The following is a 16,580-nucleotide window of genomic DNA, read 5'->3' on the forward strand; positions in this document are numbered from 1 at the left end:
TCGAGGAAATGCTATTATCAGGTACCTAGTCCTCCATTTTCTGAATACTATACAATTAAATTAATATAACAATTTAAAAACTGCTAATGTATTTCCATTATAAGGTGAGATAGAGTGTGTTTAGGGTCTTTGTACATGACCCTAACCATGCTGTGATCTTAGATACCTTCATGTATCTAGGGCTCTCTCATTCTTGTTTAAAACACTATTGTACTTTAGCTTTCATCTTTTTTCAATAGTAACAACAGTTTCAAGTGAGATATTTTTGCCAATTTAGACTTCAAAGGCAAACTACTGCAAATAATTAGTGTGGCAATAGTTTACATGAGATGTGCTTTTCTTTTTTTCTTCATGTGGAGAGTTTTATATCATAAGCACATTATTCCCATGTTAATTTTAGAAACATTTGCAATTTTCTACTGTGTTGTTGTTATTTATTTTTGTAAATAATAAAAAATTCCTTCATGAGAATTGTGTGAGTTGCTTGGTGGGAAAGCAGCTGGTTGAAAAAGTTCCAGAAATGCTCTTTAGATGACAGACAAAATACTCAAGTGTACATTTTGTACATAATGGAACTTCCCTACATTTCCATCCTAGACACACGTCTTGTTAATTACATTCACAACATGTGTTTAAGAAACTAAAATGCCTTGTTACTAAATTGGGATACTGTGGATTACCACTGTATTGTGCCTTTAGCTGACTGCATATCTCGCAATGTACTGCTGGAGTGTATTGGGATATCATTAAAAAAAACCTTTATGCAAATATGTGGTTTCAGGATATGCTAAACTAACTCCAACATCTTTGTCCCACCTGGTGTTGTGGGGGGCTAGGCTTAATAAAATAACCCCCCTTGTGTGGGTACTAAGTAAAAATCAGCACACTCTGGAGTGGTAGTGAGTGACAAAATATAATAACCTCAGCCTAATGCTACAATTTTCCGGTACCTCTGAGATGAAGGGGAGTCTTCTACCATATCTCTAGGGAGATGATGTTTGCGATATATCCCTGATTTATAAGATGCAGTGGGGGAAGGACCTATTCTTGTCCAATATTTACCACAAATTTCATCAATATAGTTTACGTTTTAGTAAACATTTTGCAACTATTTTTTTAGCTACTATACCCTTATATGTATCAATTTATTCAAGTGTAGTCTTCCAAATTTAAGGTAGTTTTAAACACTTGATCTAAGTTCTCTCATATATTCAATTTACAATTGTGAGAAAATATATTTTTTTTCTTAAGCTTTACTTTAAATTCGGTTAAAGTAACATACATTAAAAAAGCTCATTGTGTCCAAGTAAAATATATATTCACACTTTGGGTCTTATTTATAAAAGGCCACAGTGTTGTGTTCCAAACATAGATGTAAGCTTATGGCTGCAATTTTGCAGCCATATGTGTATATTTTGAGTTTTTCAGTATAACTGTGAGGCCAGATATCAAAATTCTTGGAATGAATCCCTAGAACCAAGCTATACATTGTCTTCACCTTTAGCAGCCCCCTTTAACTTACAGCAAAAGATGATTAACTATATATGGCTGCCCCCAGGTCTTAGGCATCTAGTAGTAGTAGCAGCTTATTCCAGAAATGACCCTGGCGTATGATACATGGAAGATACCAATTAAATGGTACAGTACTGTGGAAAAGGAACACAAGTGTTATGTCTGAACAGGAATCAGAGAGCCTCTAAGGAGTCATTAAAGTCGAGTAGTAATGTTCTAAGCAAGATTCCCCATGGATTTAGAAATAAAATAAAGATAAACATTGGCTACAGTAGTAATTCATCTATTTATAACAATTAACTATTATCCTGTCACCCACAACTTTAGGTGTGCCAGAAAGAGCCCCAGTGTTATTCATCACAGAGCACCCGAGCACATTTGTCCTGGTGGGTGGTGGGCACATGTTTTTGGTGATTCCGATCTCCCTAGACACTTCAGCCCCATGCTGGGGTTAGTTTCACATTATGACAGGAGAACTATGCTGTGGTGCTCTTTGTTGTAGTGTGACCACCTCAGCCTGGCAAAGCCTGCTCCTGGTTACTGCTTTTGTAGGGAAACCCCATGTTCCTTGTCTATATGCATTATTGATAACCAGCCCAAGCGATAGCACTGGTGCTGGTTGGTTATTTTAGGATGAGAAGGAATTATTAATTTAACTTATTTATTTAATAATAATATGTTTTTAAATAGTAAAAATACTTGTTGATGCCCTCATGAGCATCAGCAGGGGGCAGGAGTAGGTGTGAGCATTCATGAGACCGACGTTCACGTGCACGACCAAGCTGGGTCTTCTTCCCCCCAAAGGCACCAAGAAGAACAGGTTCACATAATATGTAGCAATCAAATTATTAGATTAAATGTTATAAATCCTGGAATCAATCTTGAATTTGAAAACATTAGTGTATAATAATATTAAATGTAATTTAGTTTGGTATGTTTCTAAACAGTTGTCTTAGAGTCACACCTTTTTCTTCTAAACTAAAACGATGTTAAATATAGTAGTCAAATACTCATTGTTTCATAAGAAGATGTAAAGGAAGTTTTGGTGATATGCAGTAATAGCATTATCTTCAAAAAATAGGAAAATATTATAAACAACAACAGTAACAACAGTAACAGAAACAGAGGTCATTCACCTGTGTTCCAAAAGGTCAGCGATCCATCAGTGGAATTGGGTTGTGTTGATAATTAAAGTAGCCTACATGTGTTTATGTGATTGGTTCACCTTACAGGTGACAATACAGGATTAAGTATAATTACAGTTTGATGGGGGATTGATCTGCCAGCAGTTTTTGGGAATACCAGGTAGTATGCTGAAAGCTTTTGTGAATGGCATGTCTGGTTGTTAATGAGCGAGTGTGTTAAAATATCCCCAATATTTGAACAATGCTGGTGTTAAGAGTTTTTTCTTATTTGTTGTTTTTAACCAATCCATGTTAAACAGAAAAAAAAGTCTGATTGTGTGTTATATATCCATTGTTGTAGAACTGCCTTGCATACTACTACAGGTAGTATTAACAATAATTTTAGTCTGTTCTTGGAATTCTGGGTTAGTGAGTAGACTGATTCTCAAAATAATTTTCAACGAACGGGAGGGAGCAACAGCTTTCTTATTCTTGTCTTCCATTCAAAAGGTGATATTGAGATCAAACTGAGTAAAAAACAGAGACCTTCTAGCCTGACAGATACAAAGATTTTTTGGCCTGTGTAAATGGTTATTGGGACTGTACAGGTGTTGTCTCCATTCTTCTACAGCTAATTTCATCACCAGCGTTTCCTTGTCACCAATGGTATAATTTTTTTCTGTCTGAAGAACCTCTGGGAATAAAAGTCACAAGGATCAAGCTCACCAGAAGATAAACGCTGGTAGATAAAAGCTCCCACTCCTACTGATGATCAACCTAGATGAAAAAGGTTGTTATTAGTTGGGTTGCCTCAAGACAGGAGCAAAAATAATGGCTTGCTTTAAGGAGTTAAAGGCTTTGATAGCCTCAGGTGACCATTCCTTGACATTGGTATTTTTCCGTGAAAGCCATGATGGGAGTCACTAGGGTGGAATATCCATGGATAAACTGACAATAATAATTGTTGAACTGTTTTTAATCCTGAAGGCTGTGGCCAATTTATGAATCTTACCTTTGTCAAAACTGGAACCTGAAACAATTTGCCCTTTTCCTTTGTTCAAAGAAGCATTTCTCAATCTTGCATAATAAGTGTTGAGATAAACTACCACATAGTGATACAGAAACTCTCAGAAAATGTTGTAAATAAATGTTTTGACCGCTGGAGTGTTACACACCCCAAAGAGCATCACTATATAATATATTCATAATGGTTGTCTTTAGTGTTAAAAGCAATCTTTCACTTGTCAACTCTTCCAATGCAGATCAAATTGTAAGCATTGCAAACGTCCAGTTAAGTTAGAATGAAAGCTCAAATGAACGACTCAAAATGTGTGTTGAGTGGAAGGTCTGAGTGGTTCTTGATGTTGGTGGAATTAGGTTCTTGATAATCAATACATGGTATAAGCGTTAACTTTTTTTGTTACGAAGATGAAGAATGCTTCTGCAGGAGAGGAAGATTTCTAGATTAATCTTTTCTGAAGATTTTCTTGTACATATTTAGCCATAGTTTGAGTTTCAGGCTGCAAAAGGGGATAAAATCAGGCACGAGGTGGCAATTTGATGGGAAGTTGGGACAGTCCCACTCCCTGTGAGGAGGAAGTTCTTCTTTACTAAACACATTCTGAAATGCAGCATACTGAGGAGGGATGGCAGGAGAACCAGATATGTATGTGGTGGAGGAGTTCTTAAGAGGGAGAGATCTACTAAGACAAGTGTTTTAAATAGTCAGAAACCTAAGTAAGAATATGTGCTGAACACCAGTTTGATGTGGATGAATAAAACTGGAGCCAGGGTAAACCAGAATAACTGCACAAAAGGCTTCAGAAATAATAAGAAATGAAATGATCTCTAGGTACAAAGAAACAAGTGGTAGATCCAGGATTTCCATTTTCATCAATTGCAGTTAGAAATATTAGCGGTTTGACAGGAAGCATAGGGAGCTCTGATTGGAAACCAAGTCAAGAGTGGTGAAGATTCCCACTGTGCCAAGAGCACAAATAAAGATGCAGAAACTGAAGGATACTTAATGGTCACTGAAATAAAAAGGGTCATTACTTGGAATGAAAAATGTAGGAGTGACACACATAACGCCTAACCTGGCCACCCCGGATGCTTAAGATAATTTGCAATAAGATGACCCAACACTGTGCAATGTAGACACAAATTACTCTTGAATCACCTCTCACATTCTTCTGCTAATAATCATAACCCTCAGTTGCATAGACTGTTCTTAAGGCTGGGGAGGATTGTAATGTAATTGTTACCCAATGAGACTGCTATATTTCCTGACTACTCCAGGAACTGTATGCCAAGTTTGTTATACAGGGTAATCAAGGCATAAAAGTGATTAGGTCAATTCACAGGAGGTGAGTTCATCTTTAATGTGTTCTGAAAGACCTTGCCAAGGTAGCTACTAAAGCCTCACTATTCCATTGTAGTTTTGAGTGTGAAATTACACAATATATTGGAAAACTGAGTCAAACCCTTTGCATAAGCACAGAAAGGCAGAGGCTGCACAATTTCTTATATTTTTCTGTGCAATCTGACAGATCAAATCCAGGCATTTAAAAAATATTCAAAAATAATGGATATGGAGGGTTGCTCCCTCTTTGTTTCTCTCAAAAGTTTGAGAATACCTTAAGTGTCTCTTGCCATATATACAGCTCACGTTACAATAACTGATTTGAGCCTGGGGCACACCAGGGACAATAATGAGGAGGAGTTCAATGATTTAATAAATATGCTCTACATACTAGAGGTGGCCCAAGTACAACGGGTGTAGTACGAATTTACAATGCTGTAAACACGGACAATGTTTACAGCTACATAATTATTATGAAACTGAACACAGCGACATGTAAAAAATACTTACTTATCTGTAAACAGACACAGGGCAGATCCGATTTGAGGAGAGGCCGACACTTCAAAATGACGTAACTTGCAATTGCGACTTGGAGATTTATGTTTTTAAAGCGGCAACGCACGGACCCATTTGATGATGGTAATGTTAATTGTATCCCTAACCCGCAGCCTAACCCTAACCATAACTCGTAGCCTAACCCTAACGTAAAGGTATAAAAAAGGAATTCAGTAAAAGGGCAAAGCTTAGATTCTATATAAGACAATTTAATACATATTAAAATGATTAAAAACAAATTGCATAAATGAGCATAATGGAATGACCATACATAATAATATTCTAGCCCAGTCCTGTTTGCTAGTGCTAATGGCAGAGGGGAGAACTAAATCCAATCATATATGGCTGTCCAGCATCACAATGTTAATCCTAACGTAAAGGTAGTACTTACAAGGGTCTGTGCGATGGTGCGTTAAAAACCAAAATGTCCAAGTCGCGGTTGCAAGTGACGTAATTTTGAAGTGTCAGGTTATCTTCACATCAGAACTGGGCTGTGTCTGTTTACAGGTAAGTAGGTATTTTTTACATGTCGCTGTGTTCAGTTTCATAATAATTATGTAGCTGTAAACACTGTTGGTGTTTACAGCATTGTAAATACCATTACCACCGAGTACAACAGGGATATTAGTAAATATTTACACAAAGGAACCATTTAATCTGGAGCAACTGACTTCAAAATGTCCCTTTGCCCCACAATCTGAACAGCGGGCAGTTTTCAATCCGGAGCTGCATGTTCTGTTTCTGAGACTTGCCTCATGCTGATAAGGTGGATGAGAAGTATTAAGTTAAAAAATCAAATTTTAACAGGCATAATATGTGTGTGTAATCCATCTATCTATCTATGTATTTATATATATATATATATATATATATATATATATATATATATATATATATGAATGTTCAGGCTACTGTAATAAAGAGACAATAGCTTTTAGAGGACTAATGAAACAATACAGTGACACTGCTTCAAAACATAATTAAGCACAAATAGCAGAAAAGGTGTAGTTGCTAATGATATTATCAATATAAAAACAATTTATTCAGGATTTTGACCTTGTCTGCTTGCTTGTGACCCTGACCTTCCTGCCTGTATCTGGACCTTGCTACCGTGCCTGTGACCCTTGGCCTTGGCTTGTGTATTGGATTCCCTGTCTGCTGCCGGCCCTCGACCCTTGCCTGGACCTTAGTCCGCTTTCCCGGGTTCTCCCTAGTCGGTACGCACTTCACGACCCTCTGCTAGTCTGTGGCCAAGTCTGTCCCCACCACTAGGGGCTCCAGTGAACACCTGACTGGCAGATCAGACTCCGGGTTGTGTTGTACCGGCTAAAGGGGTTCCTAACATTATAACCGGCCTAAAAACGTTCTGGAGACGGAATTGGGATGGATGAAAGCGGAACCAAATCGTCTCCATTTCAGGCCCTAGCGGGTCATGTTGAGACCCTGTACCAAACGGTCCGGGAATTATCCCAGCGGTTGTCCTCTCAAGAGGAGGACTCCCGGTCTACACTGCCCATTTCCGGTTCCGTTGTTGAACCCAAGTTGAACTTGCCGGACCGGTTCTCCGGAAATAAAGCCCTGTTCTGGAATTTTAAAGAAAGTTGCAAACTCTATTTTCGGCTGAAACCTCAGTCTTCTGGTTCAGAACAGCAGAGAGTTGGAATTGTCATCTTCCTCCTGCAGGGTGACCCCCAGTCCTGGGCTTTCACCCTACCGCAATCGAGTCCTATCCTGCAATCGTTGGAAGCCTTCTTCAACGCATTAGGACTCCTCTATGATGATCCCGATCGAGTTGCCTCTGCTGAGGCTCATCTACGGGCCTTAAAGCAAGGTCGGCTCTCGGCAGAAGAATACTGCACTGAATTCCGCAGATGGTCATCTGACAGCGAATGGAATGATCTAGCGTTACGCAGCCAGTTTTGCTTAGGACTGTCAGAGGAGATTAAGGATTTACTTGTGTAGTATCCTTCCCCCACTTCGTTGGAGAGCCTTATGCAACTCGCTATTAAAATTGACAGGAGGATCAAGGAGAGGAGGACAGAGAAAGAGGCGACTACTTTTTCGTCTGCATTTATTCCAGCTTCCACGCATGTTGAGAAGCCTATGCAGTCAGGGGCATTTCACCTCCCTCCTGAGGAAAGAGACAAGAGACGTCACAAGGCCTATGTCTTTATTGTGGTAATAAAGGCCACTTCTCCTGCTCTTGTCCATACAAACCTGAAAAAGGTGCATGTCTGAGAAAGGTCCACTTAGGCTTTCAAATGGTTTCCCAAAAGAATGCTGTCCTGATTCCCGCACAAGTCACTTTCGGTGCCAGTTCAGTGGCCCTGTCAGCCTTCATTGATAGTGGAGCTGCAGGCAACTTCCTTGACATCGGGTTTGCCCGTTCTGCTGGGATTCCTATGGTGAAGCTTCATTCTGCAGTTACAGTTTGTGGCCTAGATGGGAGTCCTTTGCCTGGAGGTAAAATTGTTTGGGAGACTCCATCATTATAGCTGAACATAGGAGCTCTCCATTCTGAGGCCATAACCCTCTTCCTTATCAATTGTCGATCGGTTCTGATGATCCTGGGCCATCCGTGGCTTTCCCGTCATAACCCTGTCGTGGATTGGGCAAAAGGAGAAATTGTCCAGTGGAGCTCTTATTGTACACAGTCTTGCTTGACTCTACCTCTGCGTGTCATCCAGTCTATTCCGGAGCAACTTCCCTCACAATATCATGAGTAGTGGGATGTGTTCTCCAAAAAGGCTGCTGATACGTTACCACCTCATCGAAACTTTGACTGTGCTATCGAGCTTATTCCTGGTTCCAAATTGCCCAAAGGACGCTTGTACTCGCTCTCTGGTCCAGAGACCAAATCCATGCAGAAATATATTGATGAGAATTTGAAGAAAGGCTTTATCAGGTCATCTAAATCTCCACTGGGTGCTGGATGCTTTTTTGTCTCCAAAAAAGACGGAGGACTAAGACCCTGTATTGACTACAGAGGATTAAATCTGATCACAGTCAAGAACACCTATCCCCTTCCTCTCATCTCCGTATTATTCGACCAATTAAGAGGAGCTACAGTTTTCACCAAAATCGATCTTCGTGGTGCATATAACCTCATCCGTATCAGAGAAGGAGATGAATGGAAGACGGCATTCAATACGCATTCTGGCCACTACGAGTATCTAGTCATGCCGTTTGGTCTTAGCAACGCACCTGCGGTGTTTCAGGATTTGATTAACGAAGTGCTACGGGAGTTCCTTGATTGTTTCATGGTCGTCTATTTAGATGACATTCTCATCTATTCCAACTCATTAACTATACATCGGGGTCACGTCAACCAGGTCCTACAGAAATTGCGAGAACACCACCTTTATGCCAAATTAGAAAAGTGCGAGTTTGAGGTGCAGAAGGTATCCTTCCTTGGTTACGTAATTTCTTCGGAAGGGTTCTCCATGGATCCCACCAAGGTCCAAGCTATCCTGGATTGGATGCAACCTAATAATCTTAAAGCGGTGCAGAGGTTCCTGGGCTTTGCCAATTATTATAGAAGATTCATTCGTGGCTTTGCTGATATGTGGCTCCTATTGTCGCCCTGACCCGCACAGGAATGGATTCCACTAATTGGCCGCCTCAAGCAATAGCTGCATTTGAAAGCTTAAAAAAGGCCTTTGTATCTGCTCAGGTCCTTAGACACCCAGATCCTAAAAAAACATTTGTTTTTGAGGTCGACGCCTCTGATGTCGGTGCTGGTGCTATACTGTCCTAGTAGGACTCTCATACTCACCGTCTGCACCCATGTGCCTACTTCTCGCGTAAGTTCTCTTCGGCCGAAGCCAACTACGATGTGGGCAATAGGGAACTACTGGCAATTAAATGGGCCTTTGAGGAGTGGCGACATTGGCTGGAGGGTACAATAAATCAAATTGCTGTTATCACGGACCATAAAAATTCACAGTACATACAATCTGCCAAACGTCTGAATCCCAGACAGGCCCGCTGGTAGTCGTTTTTCACTCGTTTCAATTTTGTAATTACCTACCGACCAGGTTCTAAAAATGTCCGGGCAGATGCCTTATCTAGAAGCTTCTTGGCACATCAGGTTCCAATTACTATTCCAGAACCAATCATTCCTTCTTCCGTAATTCATGCTGGACTAACCCAAGACTTGAGCACCACACTTCAAAGGTTTCAAAGACTAGCTCCTGATAATACTCCAGAAGGATGTTTATTTGTTCCTGTTCATTTAAGGAAGGCACTTCTTGCAGAAGCACATAATAGTAAAACTGCTGGACATACTGGTATTCAAAAAACATTGGAAATTCTCTCCCGTACAGTCTGGTGGCCGTCATTGTCCGCTGATGTCAAGAGCTATGTCCTCTCTTGTGAGACTTGTGCCAGGAATAAAGTCCCCAGGAATCGGCCAGCAGGCCAATTGGTGCCATTGCCAATCCCTGCAAAACCCTGGACTCACTTGTCCATGGATTTTATAGTCGATCTGCCACTCTCTGCAGGACACAACACCATATGGGTTGTGGTAGACCGATTCAGCAAGATGTCACACTTCATACCATTAACCAGGCTCCCTAGTGCTCGAAATTTGGCTGTACTGTTCATCCAGCATATATTCCGTCTCCATGAACTTCCTATTGACATTGTTTCTGATTGTGGTTCCCAGTTCATAGCACAATTCTGGAAATCTTTCTGTACCTTTCTTGGCATCAAAATTTGTCTTTCTTCTGCATACCACCCTCAGTCTAATGGGCAAACTGAAAGGGTTAACCAGTCATTAGAGCAGTTCCTACGTTGTTACACTTCAGAATTTCACGATAACTGGTCCTTCTTGTTACCCTGGGCAGATTTTGCCTACAATAATTCAGGTCATTCATCTACACAAACCTCTCCATTCTACTGCCATTTTGGTTTCATCCCAGATCCAATTCCTTGTATTCTCTCAAGCCTGCTGGTATTCCGGAAATTCGTTCCACAGCCAAGGATCTCAAGCTCATCTGGAGGAAAGTGCAGTCATCATTGAGACGAGCCTCATTTTTTGCTAAAACATTTTCGGACCGTCACCGTACCACTTGCTCCTTCAAAGTGGGCCAGAAAGTGTGGCTGTCCACACGCAATATTAGGCTCAGACAGCCTTGCAGGAAACTGGGGCCAAAATTCATCAGTCCCTTCCTCATTGTTAAACAGATTAATGCCGTAGCTTTTAGATTGAAAATTCTTAGTTCATTAAGGATCCCCAACACATTCCATTGCTCCTTGCTTAAACCTGTGCTATATCCAAACCAATCCCACCTTCCAAGTTCACGTGTACTGAATCGGAACAAACCTCAAAAATGTATAATCCAGAAGATTCTTGATTCTAAGAAGGTGCAGGGTCAGGTGCACTTCCTAGTACAGTGGAGGAATCGTGGTTTGGAACAGCGCTCCTGGGTTCCGCAAAGACAATTTCATGCTACAAAACATCTGAAAGAAATTCCCTAGGAAACCAGGGTGTCGGGGTTCCTTAACCCCTCCTCAAGGGGGGGGTACTGTCACAAGCCGCGGCGGTACTCACAGCCGCCGCGGCTTGCTTCCTGCTCCTTCCGGCGTCCCAGCCATCACCATGACGACCGGGAAGTCACTTCCTGGATTCGGGCCGACCGTTGCCAGGGCAACGGCCGGATGCCGAAAGTGATCTCCATGCGCTCCGGCAGGCTGTATAGCCGGGCGCATGCGCTGAACCTCCCCGCAGCCTATGGGCTGATTACCAGGACATATTATGTCATTAACCTACACCTGAGTGTAGGTCCTGGGTCAAGCTCTAATTCATTTGGTAGCATGGCAGGCAATTAGCCTGCACGTGTGTACTCTGGCCCTGATTGGTCTGTCTGAGTATTTAGGGCAGTGAGGTCTGCAGCCTCACTGCCGGTTATAGTTTCACTGCCACAGTCCTGCTGACCTGCTTGTTTCCTGTCCCTGCCCTTGTTCCTGTCCCTGTCTTGTGGACGCTCTATTGGATTTCCCGTGTATGACCCCTTGCCTGGATTTGGATCTTGTCTGCTTGCTTGTGACCCTGACCTTCCTGCCTGTATCTGGACCTTGCTACCGTGCCTGTGACCCTTGACCTTGGCTTGTGTATTGGATTCCCTGTCTGCTGCCGGCCCTCGACCCTTGCCTGGACTTTACTACGCTTTCCCGGGTTCTCCCTAGTTGGTACGCACTTCACGACCCTCTGCTAGTCTGCGTCCAAGTCTGTCTCCACCACTAGGGGCTCCAGTGAACACCTGACTGGCAGAGCAGACTCCGGGTTGTGTTGTACCGGCTAGAGGGGTTCCTAACAGTCACTATATAGCATAGAACATATGTTTGAAAATAACATTGACTATAAAAATGCATTGTATGTACACCACACATTGAAAACATCATTATGCATTTAATGATAATAGGAAAACAATCAATCCATATTTTTATTAATGTTTAAACTGTTAAGAGTTGTTCATTTATTTTATAATGTAATTTTTTTTTGTATGCATTCTGATGTGACCTTATATTGCACATACGCTAAAGGCGTCTACTGCAGTCTGTTTTGTCTGTCTGTCTACATAAGGCAAGTACTATTTAGGCAGAGCATACTTACCCCCAGATTCAAATTGAACGCATCTTGAGATTCGCTTTGATTTGAATATAGTTTGAAGTACGCTCAAGTTCCGTGCTCTTTTTTTAAAACACAGCTTGTCTGTAAGTTGCATCTGTACATGAATTAGGCCCTATGTGTATAAATTAAATAAATGGTAATAATATAGCATGTAATGAGTTCATGGTTAAATTTTTATAATATGTAAGTAACAAATTAATAATATACAAAGTGTAAATAAACGACAATAAAAATAAAGCAAAATATTGCCCTTGTGTCTGCCTTTCGGCAAACACCACGTCCCTTACAAAAGCACACACTTATATACCTAACTTCCACCCAAGCACTAATCTATTCATTCACCAATCATAGAATTTCTACCTGTGTGAGTTTACAATATGTGTATGTTTGGCTGTTTCCCCATACTGCAGCCTATCACATGCCCTTTTCAAACTGAATTGTCTTGGGGAATGTCTTTCTTTGCCAGATGTCCGCCCCCATCCCCCTAGCCTTGCCAAATATGGGGGCATGGACTCAGTGAAGATCGCATACTTTCTTAATAAGGCTTATACTTTCTTATACTGTAGAATGCCTGTCTATTCTCCACTGTGAACTGGAAAGACTGTGTTGCCAAGAACCACCTTTGCGTTCACCTTCCTGTTAGTATGCTTCCAACAATAGGATTCATGATAAGCTACTAAAGTGAATTCTCTGCCCAGCAGATAGTAATGCAGAGCCTTGCCACCAAGCATTCTTATTCCACTGTTGCATACTTTTGCCCCACATGGTAGCAACTTACAAATCAAATAAAGTATAGGATATTCACCCCCCCTTCTTGATTTGGGACAGAACTGCCCCCAAATCAACACTAGATGCATCTGTGTTTTCCTAAGTGGCTTTGGACAAATCTTTACAGCTTCCACCTTGTCCAATTGGGGTTTCACCAGCCCCTATCCTACTATGTAGCCCAAGTGCCTAACCTGTCTTATACCCACTGCACATTTTATCTGGATTAACAGTTAACCCGGCAAACTTTAAAGATGCTAATACTTTCTCTACCTTCATTAGATGGGACAAGTCCTGGGAAAAAATATTAATATCATTCAGGTATGCTGAAGCAACAGTGGCATGAGGCCATAAGAGCTTATCCATGGCCTATTGAAGGTGACAGGAGCACTGTCACACGGTGCTCATTCGGCTTTCATAATCGAAGACTAAGACACTCACCTGTCCCTCATTAAACAGACTTCATCCCTTAGTATTGGATCTGCACATGCGCATACTTAGTACCTGTCTGTCTATGGCTAGATTCCTATTGGTTCCTGGTTCTGGCTCTAAACTTGAAAAGACACTTCCTCACTTTCCTCTGGGCCTGTTGATCAAGTTACCTATCTGATTAGGATCTTGCCTATTCCTTGTGCCTCCTCCTAGATCGTCAGTACCTCTGCTGTGTGTTGCTGTTCCATGGGCTATACTGCTCAAGCTGCACCTGTCTCCGCTGTGTTGCTGTTCCATGGGCTACACTGCTCAAGCTGCACCTATGTCCGCTGTGTTGCTGTTCCACGGGCTATATTGCTCAAGCTGCACCTGTCTCCGCTGTGTTGCTGTTCCACGGACTATACTGCTTAAGCTGCACCTGTCTCCGCTGTGTTGCTGTTCCATGGGCTTTACTGCTCAAGCTGCACCTGTCTCCGCTGTGTTGCCATTCCACGGGCTATACTGCTCAAGCTGCACCTGTCTCCGCTGTATTGCTTTTCCACGGGCTGGACTGCTTAAGCTACACTTGTCTCCACTGTGTTGCTACTACACGGGCAATGCTGCTCAAGTTACATCTGACCCTGCTGTGTTACCGCTCCACAGGCTGCACCACTCAAGCTACACCTGCCTCCGCTGGGTTACAGCTCCCTAGCCTTCTCCACTCAAATCGCACCAACTCCTACTGTCGTGCTGCCCGGCTCATCTACTCTGCATTATCTCTGTGGCTCAGCGACATTACAGGTCGTATCATTCAAGCTGCTTGACTTCATCTACTCCTGTTGGCTGAACTGTTCCTTTTACATTTGTATCTATGTATATAGTGGTATTACGAGGGTATTCCACTCTGGCTGCACTTATCGTGATTACCTTGCTGACTGGACTGTTATCTGTACCTCTCTTATCATGCTGCCATACCGTGGTCCCATATACCTAAGCTGCATTGCCATTCTGCCGCTGGACTGTTCATGCAACTACTACTATTGAATTTACCGTTATATTGCTAAAGCTGTATTCATTCATGCTACGTTGCTAGTGGAATTGCTCACGTTGTTTCTACTCTCCTTGTCTCAATATACTAAAGACTGTTCATCATCCAGTCATCATTAAACCGCTGATTGTATTGTTCATCTTGCATCTGTCTTCAATCCGCTGTTTGGTTGTAGAACCTACATTTCAACATCACCAGTGTGTTTATATATTAGCCACTCCCCTGGGACCTTGCCTAACACTCCTGGTAGGGGCCGCAACCTGCAGGCAAACAACGCTAAACCCATGTCACCTTGAGGTGACCTCTGGTGAAGACCATTCGCCAGTTAGACTCTGTGCCCTGCTAGGAGTAACATCGAGTTGGGCAGGTCTAAGAATCCAGAATACCAAACCGTGACAAGCACTATGTAGTCCAAAGGGAAAGGCCTTATACTGGTAAAGGCCATCCGGTGTGGAAAATGTGGTCTTTCGCTTTTCTGAAAGAGTAAGAGGGATCTGCCAATATTCTTTGGTGGGATCAAGGGCAATCAAATATTTACTGCTGTTAAGTTCCAAATCATCTACCAGGGATATTGGGTAGGTATCAAACCGTGAGTTTAATTTGCAGAAGTCATTTTAGAATCTTATGGTTCCATTGGGTTTCAGTACAAGTACAATTGAAGAGTCCAAAAGTGATTGGGATTGTCCTAACACCCAACTCATCCATTTTCTGCACTTCCCACTGCCAGCTATTTTGCTTCAGGGACACAATATGGATTCAGTATGACTATCACCCCCAGAGGAGTATGGATGTCATGTTCAATTAAGGTGGTACATCCCTGTAGAGCCAAAAAAACCTATCCTGTGCCGAAATATCATGTTCTCAGTTTGCTGCCTCTGCTGGGGAGTCAAAGACCCTATTGGCACCTCAGATGTTTTTAATAATGGCTTCTGCATTCTTAGTATGCCATGATTTCAGGAGATTTACATGATAGAGCTGCTCCTCCCTTCTCCTACTGAACTACCATACTTTATATTTACCAGCCCCACTGCTTCTTTCACCACATACAGACCTTTCCAGTGAGCAAATAGCTTACCCTCTTGAGTTGGCACTAGTACCTGGACATTGTCACCTGCCTGAAAAGCCTGAACTACTGCAGACTTACCAGAGTTCCTCTTTTGCCATTCTTGGGCACTTTGAACATGTTGTTGGACTAAGGGGCCTCTTTTTGCCAACCTTTCATAGAGTCATGATACAAGTTGCACAATAATAAATTTGGTTCAATATTCTCCCTTAAATCAATTCTTTAAGGGTGTTTAAAATACCTCTCTGCTGCCTCTCATACAAAAGTTAGAAAGGACTAAAGCGTGTTACTACTTATGGTACAACTCGTACCGCACACATTCATTTTGGTAGGGGAAGGTCCCAGGATTTCTTTTTCGGTGCTACGACCTTCTTAATCATGTGCTTTAGTGGTCTATTAAAGCACTCCACCAGACCATCAGTTTGTGGATAGTACATGGAGGTATGCAGCACTTTTACTTTTAGGAGCTGACAAGGACCCTTCGTAAGCTTAGACATGAATGGGGTGCCCTGGTCTGTCAGTATCTCATTTGGGATTCCCAGACAGGTATAGTAGGACATATTAGTGTCCACGAGCAGACTTTTCCAAGGGACCCACCAGATCTATTGGTATAGATTAAAATGGGACCTGAATTTATGAATAGAAACAGGGGGTGCCCTAATAACAGATTTAGAGCAAGTCCTTTCACATACAGGACAAGAATGGTAAGATTTGTTTACTACCATATACATCCCTGGCCAATCAAAACTCAATAACATTTTTTCTCTGATCTTATCTTTGTCTCCAACAAACATGTGAAACATGTGTATGTGATGCTTAATGGAACATGTATTTGGATTACCAACCATTATTTTTTCCTATTTTTTTTTTTTTTAGCTGAAGTAAAGTTTATTGAATTTTCTAAGATAATTGCAAAGGTTACAAAAAAATGAACAGGGAAAGGGTAGGACATAAAATGGGAAAGGGGTACATAGTGGGGACGAAACACAACAATATGTCATAAAACACCAGCAATCTAGACATTTATCACTTTGTAGTATTTAAATATAATTATAGACAGTTGACTAGTAAAACTAAAGATTGGCACTCTAAACATAGGTCACTTT

This window comes from Mixophyes fleayi, chromosome 1 (assembly GCF_038048845.1).
Source record: "Mixophyes fleayi isolate aMixFle1 chromosome 1, aMixFle1.hap1, whole genome shotgun sequence".
Taxonomy (NCBI): Eukaryota; Metazoa; Chordata; class Amphibia; order Anura; family Limnodynastidae; genus Mixophyes; species Mixophyes fleayi.